The sequence below is a fragment of the Hyla sarda genome, chromosome 11 (assembly GCF_029499605.1).
Source record: "Hyla sarda isolate aHylSar1 chromosome 11, aHylSar1.hap1, whole genome shotgun sequence".
Taxonomy (NCBI): Eukaryota; Metazoa; Chordata; class Amphibia; order Anura; family Hylidae; genus Hyla; species Hyla sarda.
In genome coordinates, this window is record NC_079199.1 from 44,547,383 (window position 1) to 44,568,304 (window position 20,922).

The 20,922-nt window shown below is 44.2% G+C and overlaps 1 protein-coding gene across 5 annotated transcripts in view; it reads right to left on the reverse strand.

Moving 5' to 3' along the window:
- The window catches only part of KCNH5 (potassium voltage-gated channel subfamily H member 5), a 403,943-nt gene that overhangs the window by 320,657 nt on the left and 62,364 nt on the right, over window positions 1-20,922 (reverse strand). The window lies entirely within an intron of this gene.

Sequence of the window (20,922 nt, forward strand, 5' to 3'; positions counted from 1 at the left end):
ACACTTCTTTGCCTGCCGTCAAAGTTGGACTTTCATATTTTGGTATTTTACATACTAGAGCTACTTCCCATAAAAGATAGTTTGGAAGTACAACCCCACTTATTTGTGTTTCTAATGAAACCAAATGTCTCTCCAAATCGTTATGACATAACTGCTGCATTTGGGTACAGTTCGCCAAGATCTGGTGGGCAGAGCTTTCTCCTTTCCCCTTCATAGACTTGTATTGCTCATCTTGCAGACACAGGACAAAGTTGGTATTCAGAGTGGACTACAGTTTTGCAGGAGAGGGGCGAGATAAATAAGGTTTGATAAGAGGAGGAAGAAGCATTTTGTCTAATAAGATACATTACCAAGTTTCTGATATTCGCTTGCACATTTGATTTATGCAACCTTTGTTCAAATGACATTGCCTAAAAGAGGCTATCTTGTGACTTATGACTGCATGTGCGAAAGAGCTCTCAACGGGTAAGCTGAAAGGAATAGACAGCATAGCAGAGCAAAGGAGCTAATAGTAACCCAGCAACCAAAAGAGTTCAGATGTCACAACCACATAAGTGCCACATTCTGTGAACAGCCACTCTTATTTTACCTAAAGGAACAGCTTCAGTAGACTACAAACTACTATTTTATGAAATCTGGATCTGTGGTTTATTTTCATTGCCCGGCCTCACCATCCTAGTGGGGTAAACATCCTCTGATCCCCTTCTGGCCGGGGGTCACTAATAATACCAGATTTCCACATTACGTCCCTACACACTCTGACAGCACATCCCTTTAATAAGTGGACGCCCAGTTGTTAATTTAATGATTCATTTCTAGGACAAGTAATAGAGGAATGGCAGAACTGTAAATAAAAACAACTCCAGAATTGTTGTTTTATAGAAAATACAAGTGTTTCCTAAAATAAACATCTAAGGAGAGCTAAAAGGTCCTATTTTAACTAAATTTTGAGAATGTATCTGCTTTAGTAGTTATTTGCACACATCCTGCTTTCCGCCTTAAATAAAGAACCTGATTTTCCATTGTGTTATGTCAACATGGTATAAAACCATTAGCATGAACCACTTAAACCCAGGAGATGTCAAGCAAATATAATGAGTAAAAAGTGAACCAACACACCAGCCACCTCTCTATTATTCTACTCTACATCTTCATGCTATGTGCCTCATCAGATCAACCCTAAGCTGATTTATAAGACAGTGGCACAATGCGCACTAAGCACAATGCTGACAATTTATGTAAAAGTCAGCAAAATATAAAAAATTTCCACTCTCCAAGTTTAACTAATATGTATGGTTTTCAAAAGATGTCCTTTACATTGGGCCACCATTGATGCTCTATAGGTCATCATTATATGTAACATGATGTTGCTTACTGTACAATAACACATCATTTATCATCGGTCAGGTACAGTTGGTATTACATATTCAATGTCTGTCAATGCTTAGCCACATTCTATGAAATTAACTTAAAGGGGTATTCCAGGATTTATTTTATTTGACTATGCTACAGGGTCTGGAAAGTTAGTTTAGTTCATAATATAGTGTCTGTACCTGTGTTTGATTGTCTTCAGTCAAGACATTAAATCACTAGTCAGATGTGTAAAGAGAGCCTGTCTGCTCCAATAGTAGGTGAAACGACTGGGGTGGGGGTGGGAGGGAGAAAAGTGACTTCACACTTCCAAACAAGGGATTCTGGGACTCATAGTTGGAGGGAGGAAACTCCAACAGGAAATAGCCATGTCACAAAAAGAAATCCATACCGTTATAGTGGACTCACAATGCAGCCATTTAGCTCCAAGACATGCATAAATTCTTCCTAAGCATATTCATTACTATCTGGCAGGTAAGGGCTAAAATTACCTTATGGTGGAAAACCTGTGGTAATGTAGAAAAAAGGAAGACTGCGTAGGCTGCCTCGTGTACTACCTAAGGATTAGGTGGCTAACAAGTAGTCAGGTAGTTTTACCCCTTATGGGTGGCCGCTCAGTTTGTAACTGAAGAAATAAAGCACATCACCTCGATATAGAGGTATACTGATGTAGCCTGCTGCTCAGCCAGAAGGTCTCCAGGAATCAGAGGAATCTATCCTGTAGTAGTATGTAGAAGAAAATAGAGAAAATAGACCATTGGTTCCAGGCACTGCTAGCTCAAACATCAGAGTCACAGAGTTTCTTGTAAAAGATCCAGAGATGGATCACTTTTATTGTAGCAAAAATAAAAAATAAAGATGACACGTTTTGAGGGTAACCCCCTCTTTCTCAGATCAGCTGATCTGCTTTTTAACTGTCTTGAATATAAACTAAAAACTAAAGTAGCTGCCCATCAAGTCAACACCTGTCCATAAGCCCTATGAGGCAGATGAACATCACAGAGAGATGTGATCCCTATGAGCCAACGTGGAGAACTACTAGGCAAGAGCAGCTCACATTCACACAGATGCAGCCCATCCATTTATTGGCTATTCATTTAAATGGCTGAGATATAAAACTACATTTCTCAGAAGATCTAAGGATCAGAAGATCTGAGGGCCAACTGCTATTAGAAAACAGGTGTCTTCATGAGACAATACCTTAAATGTGTGGGTCATAACTGATAACATTAGAGGGGTTATCCACCATAAGGTGATTTTAGTACTTATCTGCCAGACAGTAATGGACATGCTAAGGAAGGATCTGTGCTTGTCTTGGGGCTAAATGGCTATGTTGTGAGATTACAATAAAGCGGTGGCTATCTTTTTGTGAGCTGGCGATTTCCTGTTGGAGTTCCCTTCTTCAACTACAAGTCATACGATTCCTTGTTTGTAAGTGTGAGGTGACTTTTCTCCCTCCCACACATAAGCCACCCCACCCAGCGAAACACAAATGAGCTGCATTCCATGCAAAAGACCAGAGTTTATTAGCCAGGGTGTCTACAGCTGTTCCAAAAATACAATTAGTTGCAGAATTATCCCTCTGCCACCCAGTGGTTGCTTCACCCACCGAAGCAGGACAGGCTCCCTGTCGTCATATGACTAGTGATGTAATGTCTTGGGCTGCAAAAACCTGAGACGAAATAAATTTTACATGCTGTTAAAAATCGGGGAAAAAATCACAGAAAAATTGCGAGACCACTATACAGACACTATATTATGAAATACACTAACTTTACAGCCCCTGTAGCATAGTCAGATAAAAAAAGATCCTGGAATAACCCTATAAAAATAGAAGGGTGTTAGTTGTAAATCCAACCTACTAGTCTGAAAGTCCATAGACACTGCATCAGAGGTGTAACACAAAGTTCCTTGGCCCTATTGCAAAATCTGTTATAGGACCACAATCAAAAATGTGCCATTAATAATATCCTAGAGCTATTCCCGTCACACTGTCTGATATATAAACAAGGATCAAGTTATTTTTCCACATAGAATAAACAATGTCAGCTAGCTACTTTTTTTTTTTTTTTATGTCACAGTGATGGAGCAAGTGTTTCCCTGTACATGGACCCTTTGCATTGGAAGATCACGAGAAATTCCACTGAAAGCTGAAGTGCTCTCTAAAGATAACATACGACTGTGGAGACTTGAATCAAAGCCTGTCTGGCTCTCCAGGGACCAGTTCACTAAACAAAGGCAAAGCAGCCAAACTCCGAAAAACAAGATCTTAATTTGTGATTAAAGTAATTAAAAGTGTGACTATGAGCGGTAAGGTTCCTTCATCTGGTTCCTGATGTGCGATATATATTCTTGCCTCACTCTTGTTTGTCCCATTGATTTCTACATTCAGGATCATTATGTGGTATTATCCTACAAGTAAATCTTTGTAAGCAGCTCAGCATCAAATTTTAACTAGGTGCCTCCATTAGAGCTGTAGGCCTGCACTTAGTCTTTTTTTTATTAATTTCTTTTGCAAGAAAGCAGGTGAGCAATAAGAAAGTAATTAAAGAGCTTTAGCCCAATGCTACCTAATGTTATCAATTATTTATACTTTCTCATATATATTTATCTAGCACAGTAAAGGCTTTCACAAGCAGGGGGTCAAAAATGTCCCTCTCATGGGTAAGCCCCAGTCTATTTGCCCTGTGCAGGAATAAGAACATCATAGGAATTGGTCCTCCCCTTAAGAATCCTCCTTTATGAGCCAGAAGAGAGAATTGCTACAGAAGAACATTAGTGGTTTTATAGTTATTGCTGAGAGGTTGTCTTCATGAGACAGCCCTTTAACCCCTAACAACCTGTGCCATATGTATATACGGTGCGGCCGTGTGGCAGGTCTATCAAGCAAGCTCAGGAGCTGAGCTGGCTTTATATCCTTTCGGTCCCAGCTGCTATCAGCAGCCAGGACCCGCGGCTAATGCCGGACACCAGCAATCAGGCCAGTGCCCAGCATTAACCCTTTAGATGCCGCAATCAACTTTCTAAAAATGCCGAAAATGCACTGTTGGCAGCTCATTGGAGCTGATTGGGATATTCACGGGGAAATCACAATGTCCTGATCAGCTGAGAGGATGGCGGGAGGGCCATTACCTGCCTCCCCGCCGTCTGATCGATTCTCCAATGGAGCACCAATAACACTGATCAATGCTATGCTATGGCATAGCATTGAACAGTGTATGCAATCTAATGATTGCATGTATTAGTCCCCTATAGGGACAAAAAAATGTGTAAAAATTGTTAATCATAAATGTGATTTAACCCCTTCCCTAACAAAAGTTTGAATCCCTCCCCTTTTCCCATAAAAAATATATGTACACAAAAATAAACATAAGCATATGTGGTATCAACGCGTGCGTAAATGTACGAACTATAAAAATATAATGTTAATTTAATTGCAAAATAAAAATATTACAAAAATACTAAAGTCCAGTATTGCGTATTTCTGGTCACTTTGTAAACCCTAAAAAATTTATAAAAAGCGATCAAAAAGACCCATCAAAACAAAAATGGTACCGATAAAAACTTCAGACCATTGCACAAAAAAAGAAACCCTCGTATAGCCCCGTATATGGAAAAAAAAAGCTATAAGGGTCAGAATAGGGCAATTTTAAACATGCTAATAATAATTTTTTTTTTGTTTCGCCATGGATTTTGTGGTAAAATGATTGACGTCATTACAAAGTAAAATTGGTGGACCAAAAAAAAAGTTCTCAAATAGGTCTGTAGGTGGAAAATTAAAAAGTTTTTAGAAGGGGGGGACTTAACCCCTTAAGGACCAGGCCATTTTATACCTTAAGGACCGGAGCGTTTTTGCAATTCTGACCACTGTCACTTTAAACATTAATAACTCTGGAATGCTTTTAGTTATCATTCTGATTCCGAGATTGTTTTTTCGTGACATATTCTACTTTAACTTAGTGGTAAAATTTTATGGTAACTTGCATCCTTTCTTGGTGAAAAATCCCAAAATTTGATGAAAAAAATGAAAATTTTGCATTTTTCTAACTTTGAAGCTCTCTGCTTGTAAGGAAAATGAATATTCAAAATATATTTTTTTTGGGTTCACATATACAATATGTCTACTTTATGTTTGCATCATAAAATTTATGAGTTTTTACTTTTGGAAGACACCAGAGGGCTTCAAAGTTCAGCAGCAATTTTGAAATTTTTCACAAAATTTTCAAACTCACTATTTTTCAGGGACCAGTTCAGTTTTGAAGTGGATTTGAAGGGTCTTCATATTAGAAATACTCCATAAAAGACCCCATTATAAAAACTACACCCCCCCAAAGTATTCAAAATGACATTCAGTAGGTGTATTAACCCTTTAGGTGTTTCACAGGAATAGCAGCAAAGTAAAGGAGAAAATTCAAAATCTTCATTTTTACACTCGCATGTTCTTGTAGACCCAATTTTTTAATTTTTGCAAGGGGTAAAAAGGAGAAAATTTTTACTTGTATTTGAAACCCAATTTCTCTCGAGTAAGCACATACCTCATATGTCTATGTTAATTGTTCGGCGGGCGCAGTAGAGGGCTCAGAAGGGAAGGAGCGACAAATGGTTTTTGGGGGGCATGCCGCATTTAGGAAGCCCCTATGGTGCCAGGACAGCAAAAAAAAACACATGGCATACCATTTTGGAAACTAGACCCCTCAGGCAACGTAACAAGGGGTAAAGTGAACCTTAATACCCTACAGGTGATTCACGACTTTTGCATATGTAAAAAAAATATATATATTTTTTACCTAAAATGCTTGGTTTCCCAAAAATTTTACATTTTTAAAAAAGGGTAATAGCGGAAAATACCCCCCAAAATTTGAAGCCCAATTTCTCCCGATTCAGAAAACACCCCATATGGGGGTGAAAAGTGCTCTGCTGGCGCACTACAGGTCTCAGAAGAGAAGGAGTAACATTTGGCTTTTTGAAAGCAAATTTTGCTCTGGGGGCATGCCGCATTTAGGAAGCCCCTATGGTGCCAGAACAGCAAAAAAAAAAAACACATGGCATACCATTTTGGAAACTAGACCCCTCGGGGAACGTAACAAGGGGTAATGTGAACCTTAATACCCTACAGGTGTTTCACGACTTTTGCATATGTAAAAAAATATATATTTTTTTTACCTAAAATGCTTGGTTTCCCAAAATTTTTAAAATTTTAAAAAGGGTAATAGCAGAAAATACCCCCCAAAATTTGAAGCCCAATTTCTCCCGATTCAGAAAACACCCCATATGGGGGTGAAAAGTGCTCTGCTGGCGCACTACAGGTCTCAGAAGAGAAGGAGTCACATTTGGCTTTTTGAAAGCGAATTTTGCTCTGGGGGCATGCCGCATTTAGGAAGCCCCTATGGTGCCAGGACAGCAAAAAAAAAACACATGGCATACCATTTTGGAAACTAGACCCCTCGGGGAACGTAAAAAGGGGTAACGTGAACCTTAATACCCTACAGGTGTTTCACGACTTTTGCATATGTAAAAAAATATATATTTTTTTTACCTAAAATGCTTGTTTTCCCAAAAAAACAAGGGTAATAGCAGAAAATACCCCCCAAAATTTGTTAGGCAATTTCTCCCGAGTACCGAGTGAACCTTAATACCCCACAGGTGTTTCACGACTTTTGCATATGTAAAAAAAAAAAAAAATTTTTTTACCTAAAATGCCTCTTTTCCCAAACATTTTACATTTTTAAAAAGGGTAAAAGCTGAAAATATCCCCCAAAATTTGTAACACAGTTTCTCCCGAGTACGGCGATACCCCATATGTGACCCTAAACTGTTGCCTTGAAATACGACAGGGCTCCAAAGTGAGAGCGCCATGCGCATTTGAGGCCTAAATTAGGGATTGCATAGGGGTGGACATAGGGGTATTCTAAGCCAGTGATTCCCAAACAGGGTGCCTCCAGCTGTTGTAAAACTCCCAGCATGCCTAGACAGTCAACGGCTATCTGGCAATACTGGGAGTAGTTGTTTTGCAACAGCTGGAGGCTCCGTTTTGGAAACAGTGGCGTACCAGACATTTTTCATTTTTATTGGGGAGGGGAGGGGGGCTGTGTAGGGGTATGTGTATATGTAGTGTTTTTTACTTTTTATTTTATTTTGTGTTAGTGTAGTGTAGTGTTTTTAGGGTACAGTCGCACGGGCGGGGGGTTCACAGTAGTTTCTCGCTGGCAGTTTGAGCTGCGGCAGAAATTTTGCCGCACCTCAAACTTGCAGCCGGATACTTACTGTAATCCTCTGCCCATGTGAGTGTACCCTGTACATTCACATTGGGGGGGGGGAACATCCAGCTGTTGCAAAACTACAACTCCTAGCATGTACGGTCTATCAGTGCATGCTGGGAGTTGTAGTTTTGCAACAGCTGGAGGCACACTGGTTGTGAAACACCGAGTTTAGTAACAAACTCAGTGTTTTGCAACCAGTGTGCCTTCAGCTGTTGCAAAAGCTACAACCCCCAGCATGTACGGACAGCGGAAGGGCATGCTGGGTGTTGTAGTTATGCAACAGCTGGAGGCATACTATTTTGGCTGGGGATGCTGGGGATTGTAGTTATGCAACAGCTGGAGACACACTGGTTTGCTACTTAACTCAGTGTGCCTTCAGCTGTTGCAAAACTACAACTCTCAGCAGTCACCGACAGCCAACGGGCATGCTGGGAGTTGTAGTTATGCAACCACCAGATGCACCACTACAACTCCCAGCATGCACTTTAGCTGATTGTGCAAGCTGGGAGTTGTAGTTATACAACAGCTGAAGGTACACTTTTCCATAGAAAGAATGTGCCTCCAGCTGTTGCAAAACTACAAGTCCCAGCATGCCCATAAGGGAATGCTGGGAGTTGCGGTGGTCTGCCTCCTGCTGTTGCATAACTACAGCTCCCAGCATGCCCTTTTTACATGCTGGGAGCTGTTGCTAAGCAACAGCAGGAGGCTGTCACTCACCTCCAACGATCCTCGCCGCACAGGTCAGTCCCTCGTCGTCGCTGCCGCCGCCGCTGCTGCTGGGGCCCCGATCCCAACATTGACGCCGGGGATCGGGGTCCCCAGCACCCGGGGTGCACGTCCCGCACCCGCTCACGTCCTCCGGAAGAGGGGCGGAGCGGGTTGCGGGAGTGACACCCGCAGCAGGCGCCCTGATTGGTCGGCCGGTAATCCGGCCGACGAATCAGGGCGATCGTGAGGTGGCACCAGTGCCACCTCACCCCTGCTGGCTCTGGCTGTTCGGGGCCGTCTCTGACGGCCCCGATCAGCCAGTAATTCCGGGTCATCGGGTCACTGGAGACCCAATTGACCCGGAATCCGCCGCAGATCGCTGGACTGAATTGTCCAGCGATCTGCGGCCATCGCCGACATGGGGGGTCATAATGACCCCCCTGGGCGATATGCCCCGATGCCTGCTGAACGATTTCAGCGGGCATCAGGCACCGGCTCCGCTCCAGATGGTTGCGGGGGGCCGGTAAAACACATGACGTTCTCATACGTCATGTGTCCTTAAGGACTCGGAAATGGAGACGTATGAGAACGTCATGTGTCCTTAAGGGGTTAAAGGGGTACTCCACTGGAAAAAAAATGTTTTATTAATCAACTGGTGCCAGAAAGTTAAACAGATTTGTAAATTACTTCTATTTAAAAATCTTAAGCCTTTTAGTATTTAACAGCTGCCGAATGTCCCAGGGGAAGTTCTTTTCTTTTTAAATTTCCTTTGTGACTAACCACAGTGCTCTCTGCTAACACCTCTGTTCATTTAAGGAACTGTCTAGAGTAGAAGCAAATCCCCATAGGAAACCTATCCTGCTCTGGACAGTTCCTGACATGGACAGAGGTGTCAGCAGAGAGCACTGTGGTCAGAGAGAAAGGAAATTAAAAAAGAAAAAGAACTTCCTCTGGAACATACAGCAGCTGATAAGTACTTCAAGGATTAAGATTTTTTAATAGAAGTCATTTACAAATCTGTTTAACTTTCTGGCACCAGTTGAGTTATTAAAAAAATGTTTTCCAGTGGAGTACCCCTTTAGGTGCAAAAATGAAAAAAGGGGTTAAAGTGCACTTTCACATATTTTTCCCCAGTTGGACCAACATTCATACCCCCTCAATAAATGTTTTGCTGTGAGCCCCAATGAGGACAATAGCTCTATACAATACTCTGGAATATGTTGGTGCTATATTAATAATCATTTCTTACTGCATGAATTGTTTGTGGAATTAAAATGAATGAGAAAATGTCCAGTATGTCATACTTATTTATGAGGAGAGATCCAGCTAAATGGTTGTCAGTAACAGGGCTTCAGTCGCCTCTTCTTTTATTCTGTCATAGGGACACATAACAAGTTGTTTATCAAGCAGGTAATCTGTCAGGCCATCTTAAGGCTGTGGTGTTGAGTCCTTTATCTTGGGGTTTGAAGCTATGAACGTGGCCTCCTATTGCAGCATCTTTATACTCTGCTATCTGTCCTCTAACTCCCAATGCTTCCATTTTCTTTTCTGCTTTATTTGGTATCTCCGTTCTCTGACTCATGTTATCTCTTCATCGGTTGTGTATTACTAGCTCCTCCTTCCTCCTATATAGTGTTGAGCGGCATAGGCCATATTCGCGAATATATGGACGAATATTCATCATATATTCGCTAAATTCGCATATTCGTAATAATGGCGTTTTATTTTCGCATATGCGAAAATTTGCGTATGCGAAAATTAGCATATGCAAAAATTATCATATACAAAAATTTGTATAAGCGAAAATTCGCATATGCGAAAATTAGCTTATGCAAATTTTTGCATATGCAAAAATTCGCCCGGCGGTCTCTCACAGTAATATTAGAGCCTTCTTTATACCACACAAGAGAGGGGTGATCACTGTGATGTGTACTGTGAAAAAAAAAAATAAAAAATAAAAAAAAAATAGAATATTCGTAATTACGAATATATAGTGCTATATTCGTGAATATTCGCGAATATGCGATATTTACGAATTAAAATTTGCATTGCGAATATTCGCGAGCAACACAACTCCTATATACCAGTAGGATTTGGACCTGGTGCTGAAAAGTGTTTTCATGTCATCTGTACTGGTTGTCTCCAGATTTCTGACATTTGCATTGTGTTCTGTACAATTCTTCTGTTCTGGTAACATGTTTTCTTGGTTCCTATCATTGCATCTTGCCTCCACCAGATCAAGTTTGTCTGTTGCCGGACACCTGCACAGCTACCATTTCTTCATCACTGATCAAGCCTCCCTAAAATATTGGTGTTATTTCTCTCGCAGCCATGAGTCACAACTAGTAAGGTCATTTATCTGTCTCCTGGCCGAAAATCAGCCGTTTTACTGCCAACTCTATGCCTTGACTATTGGATGTATCTGCCTGTCCACTGTACTGCCGACTCCAATAGTGCATCCCTCCAAAGCACCTAGACTATATATATTTCCCCTGGATACACAAATTCGGGACATAGCAGGTGTTCCCACAGCTCTGACACTTTACACAGTAGTAGCATATTTTGTCTTAAAGGGAATGATTATTTAGATTTTCTATTCCTGATCAGAGACAGATTTCGAAACATGTTCTTTTTTTTCCTAATCTGTTTCTATTTTCTGATTTTTTTTTTCTTGCACATGATTATAGGTGCATCCATCTTAGCCTGAGTAGTTTTTAATAGGATTTAGTGATATGCTTTACCGAAGGACTCATGGGCCATTGATAGCAATAGACAGGACCTGTCCTATTCAGAAGAATTGGAAACATTACAATGCATTCTCTGTAACTGTTTTAGAAGTAATTTTACAGAGAGAGGGAGGCTGAAGTCTGCTGCGAATGATGGTGCTATCTGTCACTGTACTACTGTCTGTGCTTAAAATGGAAACTTCAAGATTTAAGGATTATAAAATAAAGATAGTAAACTACTGGTTCCAGCGTGGGGATGTGAGGACGCACTAACAGAGGCTCCTGGCCGTGCACTCTCTCCAAGTCCTGCCACATCCTTCTACCCGTCTATAAACCATCTCCGGGGCTTGATAGTACACCGGAGCTGCTGCAGGGTTCATTTTATGAACCGTTACCTCACGAGGATCCAGGCACACCTTCAGTCACCGATGTGCTCTCAGGCCGCCATAGAAGTCACAGGGTCCAAGATGGTGACCACACCTCAGGAGAAAGGAAATGACGCCACGGCACTCTCCTCACAGCCACCCACCGCTGAATCCAGCTGTCCCAGCAACTGACATGGAGGTAATGCTAACTTCCACGTCGGAGATCTTTAAACAGACGCCGCAGAATTCAGCCAACCCGCCAGCGGTGGGAACCAGAAGTATTTCATCCCATGTTGTTGATAATGTGGACTTTAACCAGCTGGTGATTATAGTCACGGAACGACTGTTTCCTAGATTACAAGAAGCCATGGTGGCTACCTTATCAGCCTCATTACAGTCTCTACAGACTAGAGTCACCTCTACTGTCCAAAAAGTGTCTGATTTAGAACAGAGAGTACAATCAGTGAAGGACACTAATAGAACCACTGTACCTGCTATTAACTTCCTATTACGTGACAATGCTTTACCACGTGACCGCATGGAGAACTTAGAAAATAGGTCCAGGTGCAACAATTTGCGCCTGGTCGGATTGCCAGAATCCATTAAGCCGCTGAAGCTGAATTGCCTGAAGCCTCCATCAGCAGAGCAGCGCAAACAAATGGATTCCCGACCCAGACAAGTTATAATGAGGTATCTCAATTACAATGATAAAGAGGTGATACTGCGCACTTTCAGAGCTTGCAAGACGCCATTGCTCATCAGAGGATACAAAGTAATTCTCTTTGCGGATTATTTGGTGGAGGTCATGAAGCGCAGGAGAGCATTCAGTGTGATTTGTTCATCGCTGTTTAAACGTGGCATCAAATTTCGCTTACAGTATCCAGCAATATTACATGTGCAGTTACCTGATGGTTCAGATGGGGTCTTTCACTCCCCGAATGAAGCTGCCGACATTTTTCGCTCTCCTGGAGAGCCTCCGGTTCAAGCTGAGGATGCCTCTGAGCCGATGGATCCCTTCACTGCTTCAGCTTTTATTAGCCCAGAGAAGAAGAGACACAGACGAGCTAAAGTTTCCTTTTCCTCAAAGCCTTCATGCTTCCAGTGGTCATTAGAGGGAACATCACCCGTGAATTAGTGTTGAGCGGCATAGGCCATATTCGAATTCGCGAATATTCGCGAATATATGGATGAATATTCGTCATATTCGCGAATATTCGCATATTCGTAATGTTCTCGTTTTATTTTCGCATATGTTAATTTTCGCATGTGCGAAAATTAACATATGCGAAAATTTGTACATACAAAAATTAACACGGACTAAAATTCGCATATGCGAATATTATCATATGCAAATTTTCGCATATGCGAAAATTCGCACGCCAGTCTCACACAGTAGTATTACAGCTTTCTTACACCACATAAGCTGGAAGCAGAGAGGGATGATCACTGTGATGTGTACTGTGAAAAAAAAAAAATAAAAAAAAAAATAAAATACGAATATTCGTCATTACGAATATATAGCGCTATATTCGCGAATATTCGCGAATTCGCGAATATGCGATATTCGCGAATAAAATTCGAATTGCGAATATTCGCGAGCAACACTACCGTGAATATGCCTTCCACAGGCTCCTAAAGATTTGCCTACTACACGTTCTCCTACTTGACTTACCATGGCTACTCTAGTTTTTCCTGCCTTGAGCTTCCGTAAGGGTCCCTATTTGGACGAAGTTATGTGGATTTTACTTACCAGGTCTGGTGGTATTGAAATCACCCTGTTAATAGGTTATAGTGATGCTCCCTCCTTCTTTCCCCCTGCTACCCCTCTTCCCCATGTTGCCTTTTACCTTTCCTTCCCTTTCCACATTTCCTCTTCTTTCCTTTCTTTTCTATATTTGTGGTAGTTATACAATTCATACATAGGCTTAGACCAGTGATGGTGAACCTATGGCATGCATGCCACAGGTGGCACCCCAAGCCCCCTTTGTGGGCACGTGGCCATAGTTCGCCATGCGACCTGTGCAGACTTGCGACCGCTCCTCCCCCCCCCCAGCTCTCTGAAGGTTTCCGAAGCTAGAGCTGGAGGGAGTGAAGGCAGAGCAGAGGACACATTTCTGCACGGGAGAAAGAAGCCACACCCCGATCATCTCCCCCTCCCAGAGGACGCAGATCTGCAAGGCAGAAAGAAGACAGAGCAGGGGAGAGAGGACGTACATGGCTCCTTATCTCCTCTGCCTAATGATTGCTATGTGTGAAGGGGGAGATACTGCATGGGCTGGGGATAAGGGGGGGGGGGACATCACAGACTGGGGAGGATTTCTATGGGTGAAGAGGGACATACTGCACGGGCTGGGGATAAGGGGGGTGGACATCACAGACTGGAGAGGATTTCTCAAAGTGGCTCAAAAAGGTTCGCCATCACTGGCTTAGACCCTGTTCGACCTCTGGTCTTAGTCTTTTTCATTTACATGTAATTTTGTAGCTGCACAGTCGGGAGTTGGTACTCTCCCTGAAAGAAGTGATGTCATGTGCAGGATTGAGCCATGTTCAATGGCATTCGCTATGCTGCATTTCTTTTGTACTATTTCAGTTATGTTTAACATTTTTGTTGTTACAGGTTCACATGATTGTCAACATGCACCGCACAGACTTTTACTGTATTCTCTAGTTTTTTTACTCAACTCCACAGAGGTACTGTACACCTTACTAGGTACCGATTATGAGAAGATTGTCATAGTTACATAGTTAGTACGGTCGAAAAAAGACATATGTCCATCAAGTTCAACCAGGGAATTAAGGGGTAGGGGTGTGGCGCGATATTGGGGAAGGGATGGGATTTTATATTTCTTCATAAGCATTAATGTTATTTTGTTCCATGAATGTATCTAATCCTGTTTTAAAGCTGTTAATTGTTCCTGCTGTGACCAGTTCCTGAGGTAGACCGTTCTATAAATTCACAGTCCTCACGGTAAAGAAGGCGTGTCGCCCCTTGAGACTAAATATTAAATATTAATGGAAAATTAAGGTGTTGCGTTCCCCACAAAAACGCATGATGGTTCTCCGTCATTTAAGCAAGCTTAAGGCTGATGTTGCTTTATTACAGGAATCTCATCTGCCAGAATGTGACTTTTATTGTATGAAAAAATTGTGGGTGGGTGCTGCATTGGGATCCCCCTCAATTAACCAGAAAGCAAGTGTAATTGGTTAGCAAACATTTACAACATAAAATTCTTCACTCAGATCATGATGAGGGCAGGGTTCATTTTCTCCTTTTGGAATCACCTAGCAGTACCGCCAGAATTTACAATGTTTATGGCCCAAAGACTAACAACACCAGTTTATTTTCGTCACTGGAGTCTAGAATTCTGGCAGATATGGTTTTTGAGAAAGTTGTGGTGGGCAATACAGTGCTCTGCCAATCAGAAGATAGGTCGTCTGGAGTTGTCTCATATGCAGGGTGGTGACAGTAGACGTGACCAGGTATTGTATTCGTTCACAGACCATACTGCCTTTATAAATCCATGGCTTCTGCGCCACCTTGCAGATCGATTAATTTCCATTCTATTCGCATGCCCAATCATCGTGGTTTTGAATAGACTATATCTTTTTCCATAACAGCATCACTTCCCTAGTGTTAGATTCTCAGCTAGAAGATATGGTCATTTCTGATCATTCCCCGGTATCCCTGGTCCTGGCAGATCTTATCCACGAGGCAGTGATTTTTTGTGGAGGTTCCTGGCTATGTTATATAAAGATGATAACTTTGCACAGCTTATTCAAGGGTGGTGGTTGGAAAATGCATCAGAAAATGAGGGACAGAAGGCTGACCCTTTCTTATATTGGGACACAGCTAAAGCAGTATTACGGGGGTGCATAATATCATATGTTGCAGGGGAAAAAAATAATTAGCAATTAAATATTCTAAGACGAATGATCGAGTGATACTCTTTGTAAGGCCTATATACCGCATTCCTAGCTACACCTACACCAACGTGTAAACAGACATAGGTGGATGCCAAGAGGGACTTTGATGACTGGTTGGCGGCGAGAGAGCGTTTTTACCAAACTGAATTCGCAGCACTCTTGCATAGATTTGGTAATAAATCAGGTCGGCTGCTGGCAAACTTGGCAAGGGGACAACATCCTCCCCCACATATTTTATCCCTTAAAAACTCTATAGGGTGATCTTATCACCGACCCCACGCTATAGTCAACTACATGGGCCGTTACTATTTTCATTTCCATTCACAAACTACTCCCTCCACCTTACCAGTAAATACCTTTCTCCAAAATGTTTCTTTACCTTAATCGTCAGGCAACCAATTAGATCAATTAAATGCCTCTATCAGTTCCGAAGTGGTGAAACAGGCCATCTGTAACCCTAAAAATTCAAAAGTGCCTGGTCCAGATGACCTTACGGGAGAGTTTTATAAACTCCTCCTAGATCAGATCTCCCCACCCTATCAGGACTATATAATTAGGTTCTAGAAGGCGACGATATGCTGGACTCAGCATCCACTTCCTATATTAGACTCCTCTCTAAACCTAATAAAGATTTGCTGGCCAATCTCACTGATCAATGTGGACTGCAAATTGATTTCTAAAATAATGTCTAATAGGTTATAACTCGTGCTACCCTCCCTGATATCCCAAGTTCAATCAGGATTTATACACAACCGTTCAGCAGTGCTGAATCTCCGCACGGTGTTAACAGTTCTTGATCCAGTTCAGCACCACTCCACCCAGACAGGCTGTCCAATGCTGTTAACACTAGACACGGAAAAGGATTTGATAATGTTAGCTGGTCTTGGTTGGATGCGGTGCTGGATACCATGAACCTTACAGGGGCATTTCGGCACCTCTTGCAAGCTCTATATGCGTCACCTAAATCTTGGATATATCTCCCAGGCTTTTTCTCACCGACCTTCCCCCTTTATAAGGGTACATGACAAGGGTGCCCATTCTCTCCCTTACTGTTTGACATTGCCTTAGAGCCTTTGGCTTGACATCTATCTTCATCAGTGGTTTTCACAGGTGTGTCGGTGGGGGAGCGGGAACCCCGTGTATCATTGATGACATTATCATGTACTTGGCGGATTCTGTTGTGGTCATTCCCAAAATCCTAGATTCCCTGAGTGACATATTGGGACAGATACACTTCGGGACATATTCAGGATACCTCATTAACATCCATAAATCTACTTTATTGCCTCTTCGCAGACCCACTACATCTTATTTGAGGGACTTACAGACCCTGGGGATACTGATAGCATCACAAGCCATCACCTATTTAGGCATCAAAAAAGGGAAGATACCTCTATCACTTTATACCCTCAATTACCCACCATTAATAGCTAAGATACAAAGCAAATCACATCGCTGGCACCAACTACCCTTGTCCCTTTTAGGTCGCTGCCACCTTTTAAAAATGTGCAGTTTTGCAAGGCTGTTATATCCAAACCATACCTCTCCTTCTTAAACATAGCCATGTCAAGTCACTGTCCTTCACATTCACGAAATTCATTTGGGCAGGGAAAAAAACGAGAATTGCACTCAGGACCCTCATGCTGCCAGGTTGGGATTGGGGGGAAGTTGTTAATTTTCCGGACATAAGAGGCTACAATTTATCTTGTTTAATGCGCCATATCATGGATTGGTTTCAAGGAACATCTTGTTCTTCTAATACGGTATTGGAGTCGCAATATGCGGCCCCTTGGCAACCCATGGCACTGTTACACTGTTTGTTCTCCTCGCTGCCATCAGACATCAAACGCTCACTACTTTTCAGGGACACAATAGCTACCTGGAAAGATATTAGGGAAAAAACTGTGTCTCTCCCATGCATGTTCCAAGCACTTGTTGCCTTGGCATACTCCAGATTTTAAGGTGGGTTGTGATAATGCACTTTTCCCTCTGTGGAGACAAAGGGGGTACAAATGATAGACGTGTTACGCCGAGCGCTCCGGGTCCCCGTTCCTCCCCGGAGCGCTCGCCTCATCTTCGTTGTTGCAGCGCCCCGGTCAGATCCACTGACCGGGTGCGCTGCGGTCCCGCCTTCAGCCGGGATGCGATTCGCGATGCGGATAGCGCCCGCTCGCGATGCGCACCCCGGCCCCCGTACCTGACTCGCTCTCCCTCGGTCCTGTCCCGGCGCGCGCGGCCCCGCTCCCTAGGGCGCGCGCGCGCCGGGTCTCTGCGATTTAAAGGGCCAGTGCACCAATGATGGTGCCTGGCCCAATCTTCCCAATTAGCTTAATTGGCTCCCACCTGTGCACTTCCCTATATCACCTCACTTCCCCTGCACTCCCTGGCCGGATCTTGTTGCACTTGTGCCTAGTGAAAGCGTTCCCTTGTCTGTTCCTAGTCCGTGTTCCTGACCTCCTGCCGTTGCCCCTGACTACGATCCTTGCCGCCTGCCCCCGACCTTCTGCTACGTCCGACCTTGCTTCTGCCTACTCCCTTGTACCGCGCCTGTCATCAGCAGTCAGAGAGGTGAGCCGTTGCTAGTGGATACGACCTGGTCACTACCGCCGCAGCAAGACCATCCCGCTTTGCGGCGGGCTCTGGTGAAAACCAGTAGTGACTTAGAACCGGTCCACTAGCGCGGTCCTCGCCAATCCCTCTCTGACACAGAGGATCCACTACCTGCCAGCCGGCATCGTGACAGTAGATCCGGCCATGGATCCCGCTGAAGTTCCTCTGCCAGTTGTCGCTGACCTCACCACGGTGGCCGCCCAGCAAGCCCGACAGATCGCCCTTCTAACCCGTCAGCTGTCGGAAATGTCCACCATTTCGCACCAACTTCAGTCGCAACTTCTCCAGCAATCTTCTCCTCCGCCAGCTCCTGCACCTCCTCCGCAGCGAGTGGCCACTCCTAGCCTCCGCCTGTCCTTGCCGGACAAATTTAATGGGGACTCTAAGTATTGCCGTGGCTTTCTTTCGCAATGTTCCCAGCACTTGGAGATGATGTCGGACCAGTTTCCTACTGAAAGGTCTAAGGTGGCTTTCGTGTTCTGCCTTCTGTCTGGAAAAGCCCTGTCATGGGCCGCACCGCTCTGGGACCGCAATGACCCCGTCACTGCCTCTGTACACTCCTTCTTCTCGGAAATTCGAAGTGTCTTTGAGGAACCTGCCCGAGCTTCTTCAGCCGAGATTGCCCTGCTGAACCTGGCCCAGGGTGTTTCTTCCGTTGGCGAGTACGCCATTCAGTTCCGTGCTCTTGCTTACGAGTTGTCCTGGAATAGTGAGGTTCTCTGCGCGACCTTTAAAAAAGGCCTATCCAGCAACATTAAAGATGTTCTGGCCGCACGAGAGACTCCTGCTGACCTACATGAACTCATTCATCTAGCCACTCGCATTGACATGCGTTCTTCCGGATGGCGTCTGGAGCTCCGCCTGGATATGGACTTTGTTCGCACGAAGCGTTTTTTCTCTCCGGCTCCTCTCTCCTCTGGTCCTCTGCAATCTGTTCCTGTGCTTCCCGCCGCGGAGGCTATGCAGGTTGACCGGTCTTGCTTGACACCTCAAGAGAGGACACGACGCCGCATGGAGAATCTTTGCCTGTACTATGCCGGTACCGAACACTTCCTGAAGGATTGTCCTATCCGTCCTCCCCGCCTGGAAAGACGTACGCTGACTCCGCACAAAGGTGACACAGTTCTTGATGTCAACTCTGCTTCTCCACGCCTTACTGTGCCTGTGCGGATATCTGCCTCTACCTTCTCCTTCTCTACTATGCTCTTCTTGGATTCCGGATCTGCAGGAAAATTTTTTTTGGCCTCTCTCATCAACAGGTTCTACGTTCCTGTGACCAGTCTCGCCAGACCCCGCTACATCTATTGTTTTTACAATAAAAGATTGGACTGTCTCGTACGTTTCCACACAGAACCCCTCCTAATTTGCATCGGACCTCATCACGGAAAAATTGAGTTTTTTTTCCTCAGGTTCTTTGGCCCCAAGAAGAGGGGGAGACCCAAGGGGGGGGGTACTGTTACGCCGAGCGCTCCGGGTCCCCGTTCCTCCCCGGAGCGCTCGCCTCATCTTCGTTGTTGCAGCGCCCCGGTCAGATCCACTGACCGGGTGCGCTGCGGTCCCGCCTTCAGCCGGGATGCGATTCGCGATGCGGATAGCGCCCGCTCGCGATGCGCACCCCGGCCCCCGTACCTGACTCGCTCTCCCTCGGTCCTGTCCCGGCGCGCGCGGCCCCGCTCCCTAGGGCGCGCGCGCGCCGGGTCTCTGCGATTTAAAGGGCCAGTGCACCAATGATGGTGCCTGGCCCAATCTTCCCAATTAGCTTAATTGGCTCCCACCTGTGCACTTCCCTATATCACCTCACTTCCCCTGCACTCCCTGGCCGGATCTTGTTGCACTTGTGCCTAGTGAAAGCGTTCCCTTGTCTGTTCCTAGTCCGTGTTCCTGACCTCCTGCCGTTGCCCCTGACTACGATCCTTGCCGCCTGCCCCCGACCTTCTGCTACGTCCGACCTTGCTTCTGCCTACTCCCTTGTACCGCGCCTGTCATCAGCAGTCAGAGAGGTGAGCCGTTGCTAGTGGATACGACCTGGTCACTACCGCCGCAGCAAGACCATCCCGCTTTGCGGCGGGCTCTGGTGAAAACCAGTAGTGACTTAGAACCGGTCCACTAGCGCGGTCCTCGCCAATCCCTCTCTGACACAGAGGATCCACTACCTGCCAGCCGGCATCGTGACAAGACGTATCTGGAAAATATGACATCCCTCTATCTCATTTCTTGCAGTATGATCAACTCAGAGCATATATTTCTTCCAAATTGATGGATGTCTCTAAAGAAATTATGCATTTGACCCCCTTTTGGCCTCCATGGAGGATAGGTCCATTTCTAGTCTATATACCCTTCTACGTAAATGGTATGTACCTCCAACTCCCAATAAGGATGGAGCCAAGTGGGCAAAACTTCTGGATGATCCAGATGTACCCATCCACATATTAGTGGGCTGGGAGGATTTCAGAACTTTTGTTCACAATGAGAAGTGGTGAGAGACCCAGTTGAAACTGATACATAATGTCATATATGCTTTTACTATATCTCCATCTTCTTCTAACCCACAAAGAACAGTTCATTATCCAAAATGTTTAACGCATAAAGCTGATCTTTATCACTGTATGTGACAATGTCCGCAGGTGTTGTCTCATTTCGATCATGTCTTTGCCCTACTAAACAGTCAGCACACTCAGAATTGACTACTACTGAGGCACTTTTCCATATCTGTCTCCGTGTCAAGGGGCACCTACTCATATGCACATCTTCCACCTATAGCACATTCAGTCATAATGCAGGCTAAGTTGCTTCTCCTGCGTGATGGTTGTCTCCAATGGTCCCTACGATCACACGCTTTATAGTCGCTGTCTTACATATTCTTTTGATGTGCCAGAAAGGATTTCCATCCATTTTTTTTTATGTTCTGTTCTATGATTATCTATGCCCCCATAGTACTTGCATAGTCATTGCAAACTA